Consider the following 14,845-nt stretch of genomic DNA (forward strand, 5'->3'; position numbering starts at 1 on the left):
CAGTCAAGCCCAGAAATAATTCTGTTATCTTAAAAATGTCACTTATTTTGCCTTTATATTAACTGTTAAAATAATTAATTGGGAGGCCATTAGGCCGAGACTACTTCAGTGCCTTTTGTTCCTACAAAACAGACCAAAACCCAAAACATGCCAGGGCCAACCATGAGGATACTCAGAAAATTCCCAGCCCAGAGTCAGACCCGAATAACCATTAGGAACAAAGCAGGCCCAGGAACATTTCCTAAGATTTATTTCTCAAGGTTCCTCATCAGCCTGCCACCTTTATTGTTTAAGGATCATATGAATCCTACAACCTGTTATAAAATAAAAAAACATGATACAAAGGTAAAATTGGGTTATTGGTTTTAATGTTGATTTTCACAAAAATTAATCTAACAATACTTTTTATTAAAGTCTGTTATAAATTAATTCTATATCAACTTCCAACTTCTTAAAACACACTTTTGATTATGGTTCTGTCAATGAATCCTCCAAGTAAAACAAAACTCCTCAGCCTGGAAGTCAAAGTTTTCTTGGATTTGGCAGAGCATCTTTTCTCAGACTTATATACCTAAGTCTGGTCAAAGTGAATGACTATTCATGATTTATATTCACAGACCGAATATTTATTTATTCCTTTTGTAATGTTTTTTCTGCCGTGTGGAATACTTTTTCTTCTCCATCTCCATTTGTCCAATTCTTACTCATCCTTCAAGTTTCAAACATCATTCCTATGAGATTCTATCTAATTTCCCTAGAGTCAACATTATTTTTTTCACTCTCTGAACTAGTGTTTTATTTATATTATGTGAAATCAAAGCTCATCTGACATGTCACTTCATGTCAGCAACCATAGCAAATGACTCTCTCTTCCCCAAATCGACTCTGCTTTTCTCTCCCAGGTGTGTTTGCATATTCTGTCTCTACAATCTATGATGCCCTCTATCTATTCATTCACTTGGTGGGCGTCTTATCCTGCAAGCCTCAGTCCAAGTGCCACCTTGTCATCCAGGACTCCTATAGGCAGGTGAAGTAAATTCTCCCCACCATATCATAGCACTGAAATGACTTCAAGAAGTAGTAGAAGGAGGTATAGTTATTTTGTGTATGTGTGAGTGTGTGCGTGTGTGTGTTTTATTTTTAGAGATAGGGTCTTGCTATGTTGCCCAGGCAGGAGTGCAGTAGCTATTCACAGGTGCAATTAGAGAACACCACAGCCTCAAACTCCTCACTTCATGAGATCCTCTTGCCACAGCTTCTTGTAGCTAGGACTACAGGTGCGTACCACCACACTCAACTAAGAAGTTGTATTTTTTTTAACACATGACAATGCTGTATTTCAATCCTAGCTCAATCACTCACCAATCTGATTATTTTGATTAAATCTACTCTAAACTCATATTCTCTCCATTAAAAACTAAGGCAGGAGAGAGAGAAAAAATTTGACATAGTAGAGAAACTACAATAGCTTACAAAATCATGAGAATGCATCAATAAAACACATGAAAAATTGAGGAAATAAATAAGCCACAAATATATCCACATGACTCTGTGTTCCTTCCTATCATAATACATCACAATTACTTTTATATTGATGCTCTCTCTGGACCATGGGTCTCTGGAAGGTAGCTCTCCTAAGAAGCATAGAACTTTGGAGCTTGATAAATACCTGGGTTTGAATCAGCTCTGTGGCTTACCAACTGTGAGAACAGTAAGCAAGGTATTTCCTCTCTTTATGCCTCAATTTTACTACCTGTAATATGCATATACTAAAATTGGGTGGGTTGTTGTAAGAATCAGGTAGGTATAAATAAGCTCAGGAAAAAAAAATCTAGCAAAATGAAACTTCTCAAAATATAACTTATTATATTAGTAATTACAGTAGCTAATTGTAGGACATAGAAGATGCTAAATAAATGTTTCATGAATGAATAGACTAATGAATACAGTAATGAGAAGACTGTAAAGCACTATGCAAATATTAAGAATTACTTTGACTGTTGACTTGATGTGATTATTTCAACTCTAAGATCCAGTTCCCAGCTAATAAGGTAATTTGTTTATTTCTATGGTTAGCCTGTAAAAGCCTGCTCCTCATGCTGCTAAAGTGAAGCTCTCTGAACCTCTTCCAGTTTTGAGTGCTGCCCAATTCATGAATTTTGTATGTGAAAATAAACTCTGTTAAATTTATTTTGTGAAGTTTTTCTTTTAACATAACGAAGTCCCCCAAACACCCTTGTCTTGAACAATAACAACAAAAATCAGGAAGGTGTACTGGTTACAAGCATGTACTCTATTCCATGAGTTGAAATTCAGGCTCTGATACTCACTAGCTGTAAGTACTTAAAGTCAAACTATGTTTCAATTTCTTCAACTACAAAACAGAGATAGTACATATTTTTGAGAGTTATTACGATTAACTTATTTCATTTACAGGAAACATTTAGAACTATTTCTGATATATAATCATCATGAGTGATTATATACATGTTATTTCATATGTAAATATTCATCATTTATATAATGGTTCAATATTATTTCATTAATACTCCAAGTCTTTGTAAATTTAACTCCAGGATCCAGATAAAAGAGATTTCATCTCTTTTTGAAATGTGATGGAAAATATCTCTACAAGAATGATTAAAGTTTATTTTTGTGCAATGAGATAATCTACCTAGGAGACCAAAGCATTCTTCAGCAGGTTTCTGTGGGTCAAAATAAAGAATGTTGAATTTTTATCTTCTAGAGATTATTTTTCCTAAATACCCTTCTCAATCCGTACAACCAACATACAGACATTAGTTAAGAGTCTAATATTTGGCATTTGTAAAACAAGAACTTTGGGGTTCACTAAAGTTCTAAGATTCCTTTAAGGTCTAAGGTGCTCAGCATCTTGCTGCATTCCATGAAAAGATGATGAAGTACGAGGCATGTTCCTTTCCTACAACAAACATGTAGCATGCAGAGCAAATATTTTTAAATTAAAGAAAGAAAGAAGAACTACTGAGTAGAATAAAAGCCTATTTATCTTGGCTTAAAACTGAAAACACAATATATTCTTACTATGGGCTATTTTTGGTGTGGCCTGAATCTTCTGATTCTCCATCATTCTATACACTGCAATATATCTTGTACACAATTTAAACACCCAGTTTTACAGCAAAGGCATTTCCATGAGTCATCTCTTGACTGCTTCTTGTTTATCTCATGCATGCTTCTGACAGCCTAACAGCATCACCTTTCTGAGATGTTTCACTCTCTTCAAGTTCTCATGTCTTTCCCAGCATCCACTTTATCTTTGACATGTGCCTGTTCACTCACTTCAAATATGTCAGCAGTAAAGGTGACAGTGGGTTTTGGTGTCAAAAATAGAGAAATGAAGCATACTTTTTACTCTCATTGAAAGAGCTTTTAAGATCATTTAGTTTTAAAGTTTATGAGCTGTAAGAATTACCCATATCATAGAATTTATGCTGCTATGTATCTTCCTTAAAATTTTCTTAAATAAGTGATTCTTTGTATCCCTTTCATTTTTAATATTTTTACTGACGCAATGCTAATTTAATATAAACTATTTTACATGATTTGTAAGTCTATCCTATCTCCCCTAAAAACAACCAACAGTTTTAAGTGCTTAATATATATTATACACTGTTCTATGTCATTTAGTCCTCCAAAAATAACTACCTGAAAAAGGTATTATTATTAACTCCATATTACAGATAAGAAAACAGAGGTTAAGTAAACGCATATAATTTGCCCAAAGACTTATAGTCGGGAAACAGAAGAACAGGATTGGAACTCAGTTTTTCTGACTCCAAGTCCTGAATCTTTCATTTATGTGTCTTAGCAGCTTCTCTGGCAGTTTGAGTATTCCTTTAGAACAGAAGCAGTGTATTGCTCTAATTTGCATATCTCTTCCTAACACTCAGCACAGAGCCTCTTGCATAGTAACTTCTTACTAAATATTTGAGAAAAAGGAGGAGGAGGAAAAAGAGGAGAAGAAATGAAAGAAGGAGCAAGGAAGGAAGGAAGGAAGGAAGGAAGGAAGGAAGGAAGGAAGGAAGGAAGGAAGAGAGGGAGGGAGGGAGGGAGGGAGGGAGGGAGGAAGAAAGGAAGGAAGTGAAAGTTGGGGGAGGGAGGGAGGAAGGAAGGAAGGAAAGAAGGAAGGGAGAAAGAAAGGAAGGAAAGAAAGAAGGAAAGGAGGGAAGCAGGAAGGAAGAAAAGAAGAAGGAAGGAAGGAGGAAGGGAGAAGGAGGAAATAGGAAGAAGGAAGAAGGAGGAAGGAAGAAGGAGGACAGAAGGAAGGAGAAAGAGGATGTATTCCAAGAATGGTATAATGACTGTAAGAAGGCTTTCTCTTTCTTAAAGATATCTACCCGCTTCACGAAACTTTGAGCTCCAGCCCACCGCACCCACTCACCATTCCCAGCTTCCTGTGTAGGAGATAATAATGGGCGGTGGATAGGCAATGCGTTTCTAATTTTCTGCATGGATGCCTTAGTTACTATTAAGATATTGTCAAAGGGAAGTAATTTCAAAGAAGAGAAGCTAACTCGATTAAGAAATTCGATTAAGATTTACTTTTGAGAAAATATTAAAAGCTCAGAGAAAAAAAAAAAAGATTGAGATTGGGAGCCATTAAAGGACCCCCTCAGATATCAAAATGGCAGAAGACAACTGCTCATTGACACAGCACAAAGCCTTTATATTGACATCTTTTATAATAGCAATCACAAGCATGAATTTTCAGCATGTCCAAGGCCAAGCATACCCATGTTAGCTGCAATTCTAATAAGCTTCATGTTTCACTTCAAAACCTAGAGTTTCTCTGTTTAATTATACAAGCTTCCCTGTCTTCTCCTGCTGGGACACTAAGGGCTTAGGTCCTAATCTTAGCACATGAAATTAGCCTAGTCCCGCCCCTCGAGATCCAGTGAATTGATTTTTTTTCTCTCCTTAGAGATTTCCTGAGGCCAAAATAACTACCTCAACCACCTCTTACTTAAAAGATCATTACTTTTAACCAAGAAGCACTATATATCAAGCTCCTTGCCTGTGGAGTCCTCAGCAGACCGTCAAATCATTCAAAACACACTTCTCTTCCTGCCAGTGCTACCCTATAGTTGACGGTCTGGCATTTGGCCTCAGGAGTAGCCAAGAAAGGATGTCGGGTCTTCTAGGGAGATCTCAGAGATGGGTCCTCTGGTAACAGGTGACATCCGTATTCCTTGACCTTTACAAATCCTACCTGTCTCTATGTCTGGGTTTTGTATCTTCAGCAGAATTTGAGAGCTGTCAGATTTACTCAAAATGGGCTCTGGCCACTCATTCTCTAGCCAGTTCAAATATTCTCTCACTTGGTGCTCCTAAAACTAGCTAAGGAGAAAGCTGTCAAGGTGACCACTGGCAGAACAGCAGCCGGTAAGGAATGACTCAACAAGTCTACTACAATTGAAATATTTGAAATCCTTGGGAAAGACAAGGCATAAGAAATTGAAATTATCAGGAAAGTAGAGGGTCCTTTTAATTTTTTTCTCTTCCTAATTTTCCTTGAGGGTAAGAAGGAAGGTCTCAAATTCCAAAAGCCCACACCTCAATAGATTTAAAAAAAAAAGTGGTATTGCCACGCAAGGATTTTATAAGACGAATGAAAGCTTTCGTGTTATTGTACACATGTGTGTGCTGAACATTTATAGAATATCTCAGTTGGTGAGGCAGAACGATGTCTTTCTCAATTTACAGGAAGAAATGTGAAACTGAAAGTGACAACAGTTTGCAACTTTCCACTTCCCACCAAGATCTATGTAATAATATTCTACTTTTGGAAACCCCAAAGTGTATATGTGTTTGAGGAATGCAGAGATATGCCAAAAAACACAACATGCCTTGGAATTAGACATTAGAATTAGGTTATGTTCTAATGTTACATCTCCTTTTCTCAACTCAGTAAACTCCTAAGAATTGCGAAATAATTCTATCATAATACTTTTGGGTTTGTTTGTATGTAAATTGTATTCCATTTAAAATAACTTTTACTTTTTTGTTTCTAAAATAATGAAGAATTATTGTAGATGTGTTAAAAAGATTAGAGAAACGAAAATAAGAAAATAGGAATCACAATCCCAGAGGTAATTAACATTTAACATCGTGAAGTACAACCTATCAGTCACAGTGTTATGTTTTGTTCTTTTAAACATGAGAACCCCTTTTTATTACATAATTCTTCACAATGTTCTTCTGTAAGACAGCAAATGACTATTTTAAACCCATTTTTAATATCTACAGAGTAGAGCTGAGGGAGCAGAAAGATGGAGCATAGCATCTTTATGTATTTTCATGTGTATAAAATCCAAGAAAACTTTTAAAGTCAAAGCCTACTTAAAATTAAATATGGTTAAATGAATACTCCTTTACTTTGTGTTCAATCCTTCTTTCTAATAATCTTAAAATAACAATGTAAGGATAAATTGTCAAACAGAATTAGAAGAGATAACAAAGTGTGAGAAATTGGAAAGCAATTGGACAAGTATTAACAGATTTAGCAAAACAGAGAACAACAAAACCAAAGCTACCAGTAGGAGACAGTGCAGAAGCAAGTTGGCAAGCTGACTTAGCCCTTGGAATTCCAAAATCTAAAAATGATATTGTAGGTAAGGTTGGGCAATGAAGGGTTTATCAAAAATGTGTCTTATAAGCAGCAAGATAAGATCCAATGCTGTGCTGGTAACCAGCTCCCTACTCCACCCCACCCCCAATAAAAAGCCCTGTTTGCCAATTTTGATGATGTAAATATTCCCATCATGGCCAATTTCAAGCTACCAATATAATATTACTCAACACAGAACTGGGAAGACATGAGCACATGTCTTCCAGAGAGCTGGCTCAAGTCAGCTCCACCACACCTCTTGTTTGACCCTATTAAACAGTAGAGGAATTATCCTTTTTTTTCTGCAACCAAAGAATGGCTGCTTGTTCTCTGAAGAAATGTCGGAGACACAGGACTCAGAGACATAAGGTTTAATTAAGAAGAAGTTACAGCATGAAAAGGGTGACTACATGGAAATGTATTTATGGTGCAGCCTCTTTCTTTTCCTGCTTTCCAAAACTGTCTACTGACTGAAGATTAGAGAATCTCTTTATGGGGGAACTGAAAACAGAAGAAAATTCAAGGGATAATGGCATTTGAGGGTTCCTCAATGACCGCCCAGCTACATCACACCAGAGTGGAGCCCCAACCTGAGAGGCTCTTACCCAGAGCTTCTAGTCGGCATTAAAGTGGATCACTTTTAAAAATAAATGGTGATGGGGTGAAGGAAATGCTACCCCCAAAATATGACACCTTGGAATACTGAGTATTTCAAGCTGAAGGAAATTGAGAATATTGCAGAAGCAGAAAGGTCTTTGTGATCTTCTCTTTCTCTGATTTCTCCTACCTTTCTCTCCTGAGGTCATAAAAAGAATTCTCTGACTTACTTCCCCTGAAAGTATGTGGTATGACTTGATATGACCCTCATTCCAGAGGGGTTCTGCCTTATACCTGGAGGCAAAGAAGAATCTGAACAAATAGGCCTTGCTAAGTTCCCACCAGTTTATATCCATTAGATCATACCCCCTTTTGTCCTCCAATCACACTTCTGCACAGATCCATAACAATACTCAGTTTACCCTGGATCTTTAGATCCTTTCTGAAGGCTCTTGTGCCATGTAAAATGTTGATGAAATGAATTTGTTATGCTTTTCTCTTGCTAATATGTCTTTTGTTAGAGGAATGTCAGTCTTGAATCTTGTGATGGTTGAGAAAAGGAGAATTCCTTTTCTTCTTTACAATGGAAAGTTATGTTGGTGCTGGTATTATTATTACTATTATTATTATTATTATTATTGAGATAGGATCTCACTCTGTCACTAAGCTGTAGTGCAGTGGTGTGATCTAAAATCACTGCAGCCTCTGCTTCCTGGGCTCAAGTGATCCTCCCACCTTAGCCTCCCAAGTAGCTGGGAGAACCATAAAAGAACACCATAAAATTAGCCACCACGCCCATCTAATTTTTGTATTTTTTGTAGATATGGGGTTTCACATGTTGCCCATGTGGGTGCAGAACTCCTGGGCTCAGGTGATCCTCCCACTTCGGCCTCCCAAAGTGCCAGGATTAAAGGTATGAGCCACTATGCCAGTGCTGGTAATATTAGTCTTGTAATTCTGACACTACTGTGTATAATGTGGGATGAGCATACATGTAATTTTGAGATATTCTATCATCCCCTGCATCCTTAAGACCAGAAAAAGGAGGGTAAATGTAACATGGAAAGACCTTAACCCTCACATTTATAGTCAATTGATTTTTGTCAAAGATGTCAATGGCTTGTCATCTTTGAGGAAAGGCAAATGCCAAGACAATTGGATTTTTATACATTGAAAATATAAACTTTAATTCAGACCTCACACCATCTATAAAAATTAACTCAAATATGGATTATAGACTTAGATATTGGAGCTAAAACTATTAAACATTTAGAAAAAAACATAGGAGATAATCCTCATGACCTTGGATTAAGCAAATATTTCTCAGATATGACACCAAAAGCGAAATGCATTAAATGAAAAAATGATAAATTGGATATCTTTAATAAATTTTATCAAAATTAGAATCTTTTTATCTCCAAAATATGTAGTTTAATAATGAAAAGGCAAGACACTGACTGGGATAAAATATTTGCAACATATATAACTAAGAAAAGACTTGTACTCATGGTTAAAAAAAAAGACTTTTTATAACTCAGTAAGAAGCCAAGCAAACCATTTTTTTAACAAACAGCAAAAGATTTGAATAGACATTAAGAAAAATGCAAACATGATTGAGAAGTTCATGAAAAGATGTTCAACATGAGTAATCATCAGGAAAAATCAAACTAAAATCACAATGAAATACCACTAAACAGCGACTAGAAAAGCTATAACAAAAAGAATGACAATACCAAATATTGGCCGGGATTTGCTAGTGGGAGAACACCTTGAAATTTTGGAAATCAATATGGCTACTTCTTAAAAATGTAAACATAAACTTACCATACAACGTAGCAATTCCGCCCTAGGCATTTACTTGAGAGGAATAAAAACTAATGACCACCGAAGATGTAAATGATCATGGCAGCATTATTTATAATAGCCAAAAAACTGGAAGTCACTCAAACAGCCAACAACTGGCGAAAAGATAAACAAAATGTGATCTATCCACGTAGTGAGATAGTAGTAACCAAAAGAAATGAATTACTTTTTACACACTACAACTTGGGTGGGCCTCAAAAATATTATGCTCAGTGAAAGAAGCCCAACACAAATGATTGCAAATATTAGATTATTTATGTGGAATTTTCAGAAAAACAAATCATACAGACAGAAAGCAGATCAATGCTTGCCTGGGGCTGGGATTGGGGGTGGTAATTGCCTTCGAGGGAACCCTTTAGGTTGACAGAAAGGTTCCAAGACTGGATTGTGGTGCTGGCTGCGCAACTTTGTAAATTTACTAAAAGTTACTGGACTGTGCAGTGATCATGGGTGAATTTTATGATATGTAAATTATACCTCAATAAAGTCATTTTAAAAATAGAGAGATATACAAAGCTTATTTAAAAAGTGAGCAAAATTGAACTTTGGCGTCTCTCATGCACACTTTGGTGGTGAATCTACACAGAAGTAAAAGGAAGTGATTATTACCTCATCTTTTGTTTTATATTTATCCCAGATTACCTTAATGTTCATCATCCCATGGGTAAAATCGATATACTAACAGATGGTCCAAATTTCCTAACTTTAGAGCTATCTGTTTCTGTGGGATTTCCTGCTTCCTGTAAACTCTTCAATAGCTGATTCTAGAAGTCCATGTGAGTGTCTCACTGGGTTCATAAACTGAGCTCTCAGCCCAAATTATCTCATGGGATCAACTATGTTCTTCCTCTCATTGTCCAACTCCTTTTGTTGATATACATGTATAAGATATAAAATATAAATTATATAATTTTGGTGATTTCACATGTGAGTTAAATGCTCTTATAGTTGCATTTAAAATTGGCATTGCACAATATAAAGACAAATGATAAAGCCTATGCTAATAATTAACTTTTTGAAGTTATGATGACATGACATGGCAAATAAAGAACCACAGAAGTTTGAAAGAGTCTGTAGAAGAAAGAAAATAACTTTAAATTTAAGCATCTTGAATACTTTTCTTCATCTTTTTCAAAAGGGATCTTACATTTTCATTTTACACCAGATCCCAGAAACCTGTAGTTGGCTTTAACCCAAAGGGAGCATTTTGATTCAGACAATGACGCTTCGGTATGACAAGTTAGGTCAGACACTGATAATTAGAGAGGGTGTCCAAATATTTTGGTTTTTACCTAAGACCTAGGACTTATACACAGACCTTCTTCCTAAACTGGTAGAGTACAGGACAATAGCAAAAATGGAGAGTCATATGCAATATGGCTGAATATCAGAAGGTATAAGTCATGTTAACAAACTCTTAAATAAAATAAAATAAAATAAAATATGTTCTGCTCTTTCACCTTGAAAAAATTATTCCTATGTTACCACTGGAAGGCCAGACACAAATTTAGAAGTCTAAGACTTCTTAGAATTCTGTTTCAGTATGTGAAATTGTGAGGATTGGCACCCCTGACCCCCAAGCCTCAGCTGTGCTATACACCCATTTTCTCTCCACCTCTTGCTTCCCATACCAAATGGGCCTCATGCTATGTGCAGAGAGCAGAGCCCACACATTCAAGCTCTATTTGGTATTAGTCTGTTTTCGCAATGCTGATAAAGGCATACCTGAGACTGGGTAATTTATAAAGAAAAAGAAGTTTAATGGACTCACAGTTCCATGTGGCTGGGGAGCCTCACAATCATGGCAGAAGGCAAAAAGCACGTCTTACATGGCGGTGGGCAGAAAGAGAACAAGAGCCAAGTGAATGGGGTTTCCCCTTATAAAACCATCAGATCTCATGAGACTTGTTCACTACCACTAGAACAGTGTGGAGGAAACCGCTTCCATGACTCAATTATCTTCCACCAATTCCCTCCCACAATGTAGGAATTATGGAAGCTACAACTCAAGATGAGATTCGGGTGGTGACACAGCCAAACCATATCATATCTACACCATCAAACAGCCATCCTTTGCCTTCCCATAGACCTAAACACGAAGAGACTGGATATAAAACAGACAATGGCTAGGTCATGTATAACAGTAGAACTTTGACACACAACTTACAGCAGCCGTTTCAGAAAATCGACCTCCTTATCAACAAAAAGCAACCCAAGAAGTCAGAGTCCTCTAAGTCAGACTTGCAGGAAGCCAATCACTATCTCTAGTGAAAATCCAGGAAGCCAAATAATAATTGCTTTAACACTCAGTCCAAAATGTCCAGGATTTGGTTAATAACTGACAGCTTCCTTCATTTTTGTCCCTGCTTCCAACTTAAGGTCAACAAACAAAAAGCCAAATACACACCCCTAACCAATCACAAAAGATCACACTTCTATTTAGCTGCCTTCAGCTTCCCCAGGTCGATAGCCTTTCATTAGGGAACACCTGAAACCTTCCCTTTTAGCCACTATGAAGCTTTCCCACACCTGTGCCTGCCTTTAAGTCTCTGCCAAAAGGCAAGTAATGGTGGCTGACTCCCTTGTGATAGCAAGCTCTGGAAGAAGAGCTTTTGCTTTTCTCATTTGATTGGTGTTTGTTTAATTCCACAATGTACACTGGGTATACAGCCTACCATCAGACAGACTGATCCAGAGGAGAGACCTGCCAAGCCAGCAAACCAGAGTTGGCAGCTCTGAGGTCCTCTGTGTATGCAGCCTGTCTACAAAGGGAGAACTTGGGATCCAGATGGGGGAATCTCAGCCCATGACACTTGGTAGCCACCTCTATCTTCCCCATGCCAATAAGATATTCAGACACAGCGGAAGGAGATCAGAGTGAGGCTTTCTACAGCTCAAGGCCCAGAGCAGGAGCTCCTTTTCCCTAAGTATATGAGAGATAAGAGATTGAATTTCTTTTAAGACCAGATGGATAGGAAATTGATGTAATATTAGATTAACTTAAACAAATAAACAATTTGTTTTTAATTTTTATTTCCACAGGTTATTGGGGGAACAGGTGGTGTTTGGTTACATGAGTAAGTTCTTCAGTGGTGATTTGTGAGATCTTGGTGCACCCATCGTCTGAGCAGTATACACTGCACCCAGTTTGTAGTCTTTTATCCCTTACCCCCCTCCACCCTTTTCCCCTGAATCTCCAAAGTCCATTGTGTCATTTATTTGCCTTTGCATCCTCATAGCTTAGCTCCCACTCATGAGTGAGAACATATGATGTTTGGTTTTCCGTTTCTGAGTTGCTTCATTTAGAGTAATAGTCTCCAATCTCATCCAGGTTGCTGCGAATGCCATTAATTCATTCCTTTTTATGGCTCAGTAGTACTCCATCATATATATCACATTTCTTTATCCACATGTTGATTGGTTGGTTCCACATTTTGGTTGGTTCCACATTTTTTCAATTGCAAATTGTGCTGTTGTAAACATGTGTTTGCAAGTATCTTTTTAGTATAATGACTGCTTTACAAAACAAAATTTTTTTTATAGACAACTCCTGAGAGTGCTTTGGAATCCACCTGCATTTTTGTCGTCGTTCTCAGGATCGTCTCTTCTTGTGACCTAGAAAAACCTTCCAGCAATGATTGTTTCTGAGCTTAAGCAGCACTCCTTCACCGACAATCCCCTTTGCTGCCTGGGCGAGCTGGGCCCAGCCTCAATTTGTGAGCAGAATAAGGGTGATTCATACCAAGTCCTGGGGCTGTTGCTCGGCACAAAGGGACTACCTTTCTACCTCAGGCCCCGCGTTTGACTCTGTAGGGAGAGGGGAGAACTGAGTTGTTAGTGTCTTCCAATCTCTGCCCTAGCCCTTCTGGACACCTTTATGGACCCTCCCTCAAGACTGGACTTGCCAATGCCTCCTTCCCAGAACCACAGCATTAGCCCGATGGGTGCAATTTTGATTTCAGTTCTCAAGCCCTGTGGGACTGTAAGTATGTTAAAAAAAAATTAATCAGACACTTGCTAAAGATGGAAAGGCAGACAGACTTTAGTTAAGAGGGACAATTGCAGTGGGGATTTTGCAGTTGACACAGGGATAGAGCTCAACTTTGACTACAAGTAGTCAAAGACAAAGATGGAGACTTATAGCCGAGGAGTAGGATGGGGAGTCAGTGGATGAAAAATGACTAAGAGAAAACATCAAGGCTAGGGGGATTCTTGATAGACTGACCCAAAAAAAGGATTATTGCTGAAATTGGAGTAAGCAGGCCAAAAGCAGAGCCCCCAGGTTCTGAACCTAGTCAGAAAGAGGACTCAGAGGAGTTTGACTCAAGTTTGGTCAAGGAACAAGTCTTTCTCAGGTAGACATCACTCTTTTTCCACTCTGTTGTGCATTAGGTTGTGAAACTGCCCCACAGCTATTGCAGCCAAGGGCAATCTGTTCCTCTCACCTTCATGGTGAGGAAAATGTTTGGGGCTTGGTGGTAGGAAGATCAGGGTTTAAGTCTGGGATCCACTACTTATAGCTGTAGGATCTTGTGCAAATCATTTACCCTTGTTTCATAAATATTCATTTCCTTGTGTATAAAAATGGGGATAGTAATACCTGATTGAATATCGTTGGAACAAGGCTTATATTGGAGATATGTAAGTATAGTGTTTGGCATATAGTTAGTGTTCCGTAAATACTACTACTGCTATTACTGTTACTACTAATACTAATACTGCCACTCTTATGATTGTGATTAGAGTTTTCTGTCCACTCTTTTTGTAACAGGCCATTCTTGCATTGCTACAAAGAGCTGACTGTGTGATTTCCAAGAAAAGAGGTTTAACTGGCTCACGGTTCTGTAGGCTGTCTGCTTCTGGAGAGGCCTCAGGGAGCTTTTATTCATGGCAGAAGGTAAAGTAGGAGCAGGCAGATCATATGGCAAAAGCAGGAGCAAGAGGGAGAGTGAGGGGCCAAATACTGCACACTTTTAGGCAACCAGATCTCTCGAGAACTTACTTACTATCATGAGAACAGCACCAAGTGGATAGTGCTAAACCATTCATGAGAAATCCATCCCTGTGAGCCAGTCACCTCCTACCAGGCCTCACCTCCTATGAGGTCCCACCTCCAACACTGGGGATTACATTTTACATTTCAACATGAGATTTTGGTGGGGCAACATCCAAACTAGATCACTTTTCCTCAGAATTCTATTATTTCTATCTAAAAAAGAGTATCAAATTGCTTATTTATGTAGCTGAGGGAGAATGCTAAGACATACACACACACACACACACACACACACTGCACTTCAGAGAACAATCTTGTCTTGACTGAAAGAAAGATAATGATACCCAATGGGTCTTTTCCATTTCTAATTTCAGTCACTCCATGGTCTTGCAATTACTACAGTCAACTAATCAACTAAACGTAATTATGCACAATTTCAAACATATTATGAAGTAATAAGGCCTTTATTTTTCATGGTGCCCTGGATGCTTATATCATTGAAGATGTAAAAGCAGAATTTAATTTGGGCCTACAAAATTGAAAGTCAAAAGTATGAAAGGGAAGATAAGAAGACCTAGGGTTTTTTTTTTTTTTTTCCTTGTTAGCTTGGAAATATGTAAATACATAAACACCTGGATAATATTTTAAAAGGGTATGAATAGCCTCTCAGCTGCCAGATCATGCATAAGACTCACCTTATTCAAGTCAATATTGTAGGAATTTGATCCTGGAATTCTTCG

General features: G+C 37.7%; 1 long non-coding RNA gene across 1 annotated transcript in view; it reads right to left on the minus strand.

The window, feature by feature from the left end:
* LOC139362227 (uncharacterized) overlaps nucleotides 1-11,391 on the minus strand; it is a 23,931-nt gene extending 12,540 nt beyond the window's left edge. The window contains exons 1-2 of the long non-coding RNA XR_011620650.1: nucleotides 11,277-11,391; nucleotides 10,881-10,933 (exon numbers count right to left, since the gene is read on the minus strand). This is a non-coding gene — a long non-coding RNA (uncharacterized lncRNA). The remainder of the gene's footprint in view (nucleotides 1-10,880; nucleotides 10,934-11,276) is intronic.
* Nucleotides 11,392-14,845: the final 3,454 nt, after the last annotated feature.

This window comes from Macaca nemestrina, chromosome 3 (genome assembly GCF_043159975.1).
Source record: "Macaca nemestrina isolate mMacNem1 chromosome 3, mMacNem.hap1, whole genome shotgun sequence".
Classification (NCBI taxonomy): Eukaryota; Metazoa; Chordata; class Mammalia; order Primates; family Cercopithecidae; genus Macaca; species Macaca nemestrina.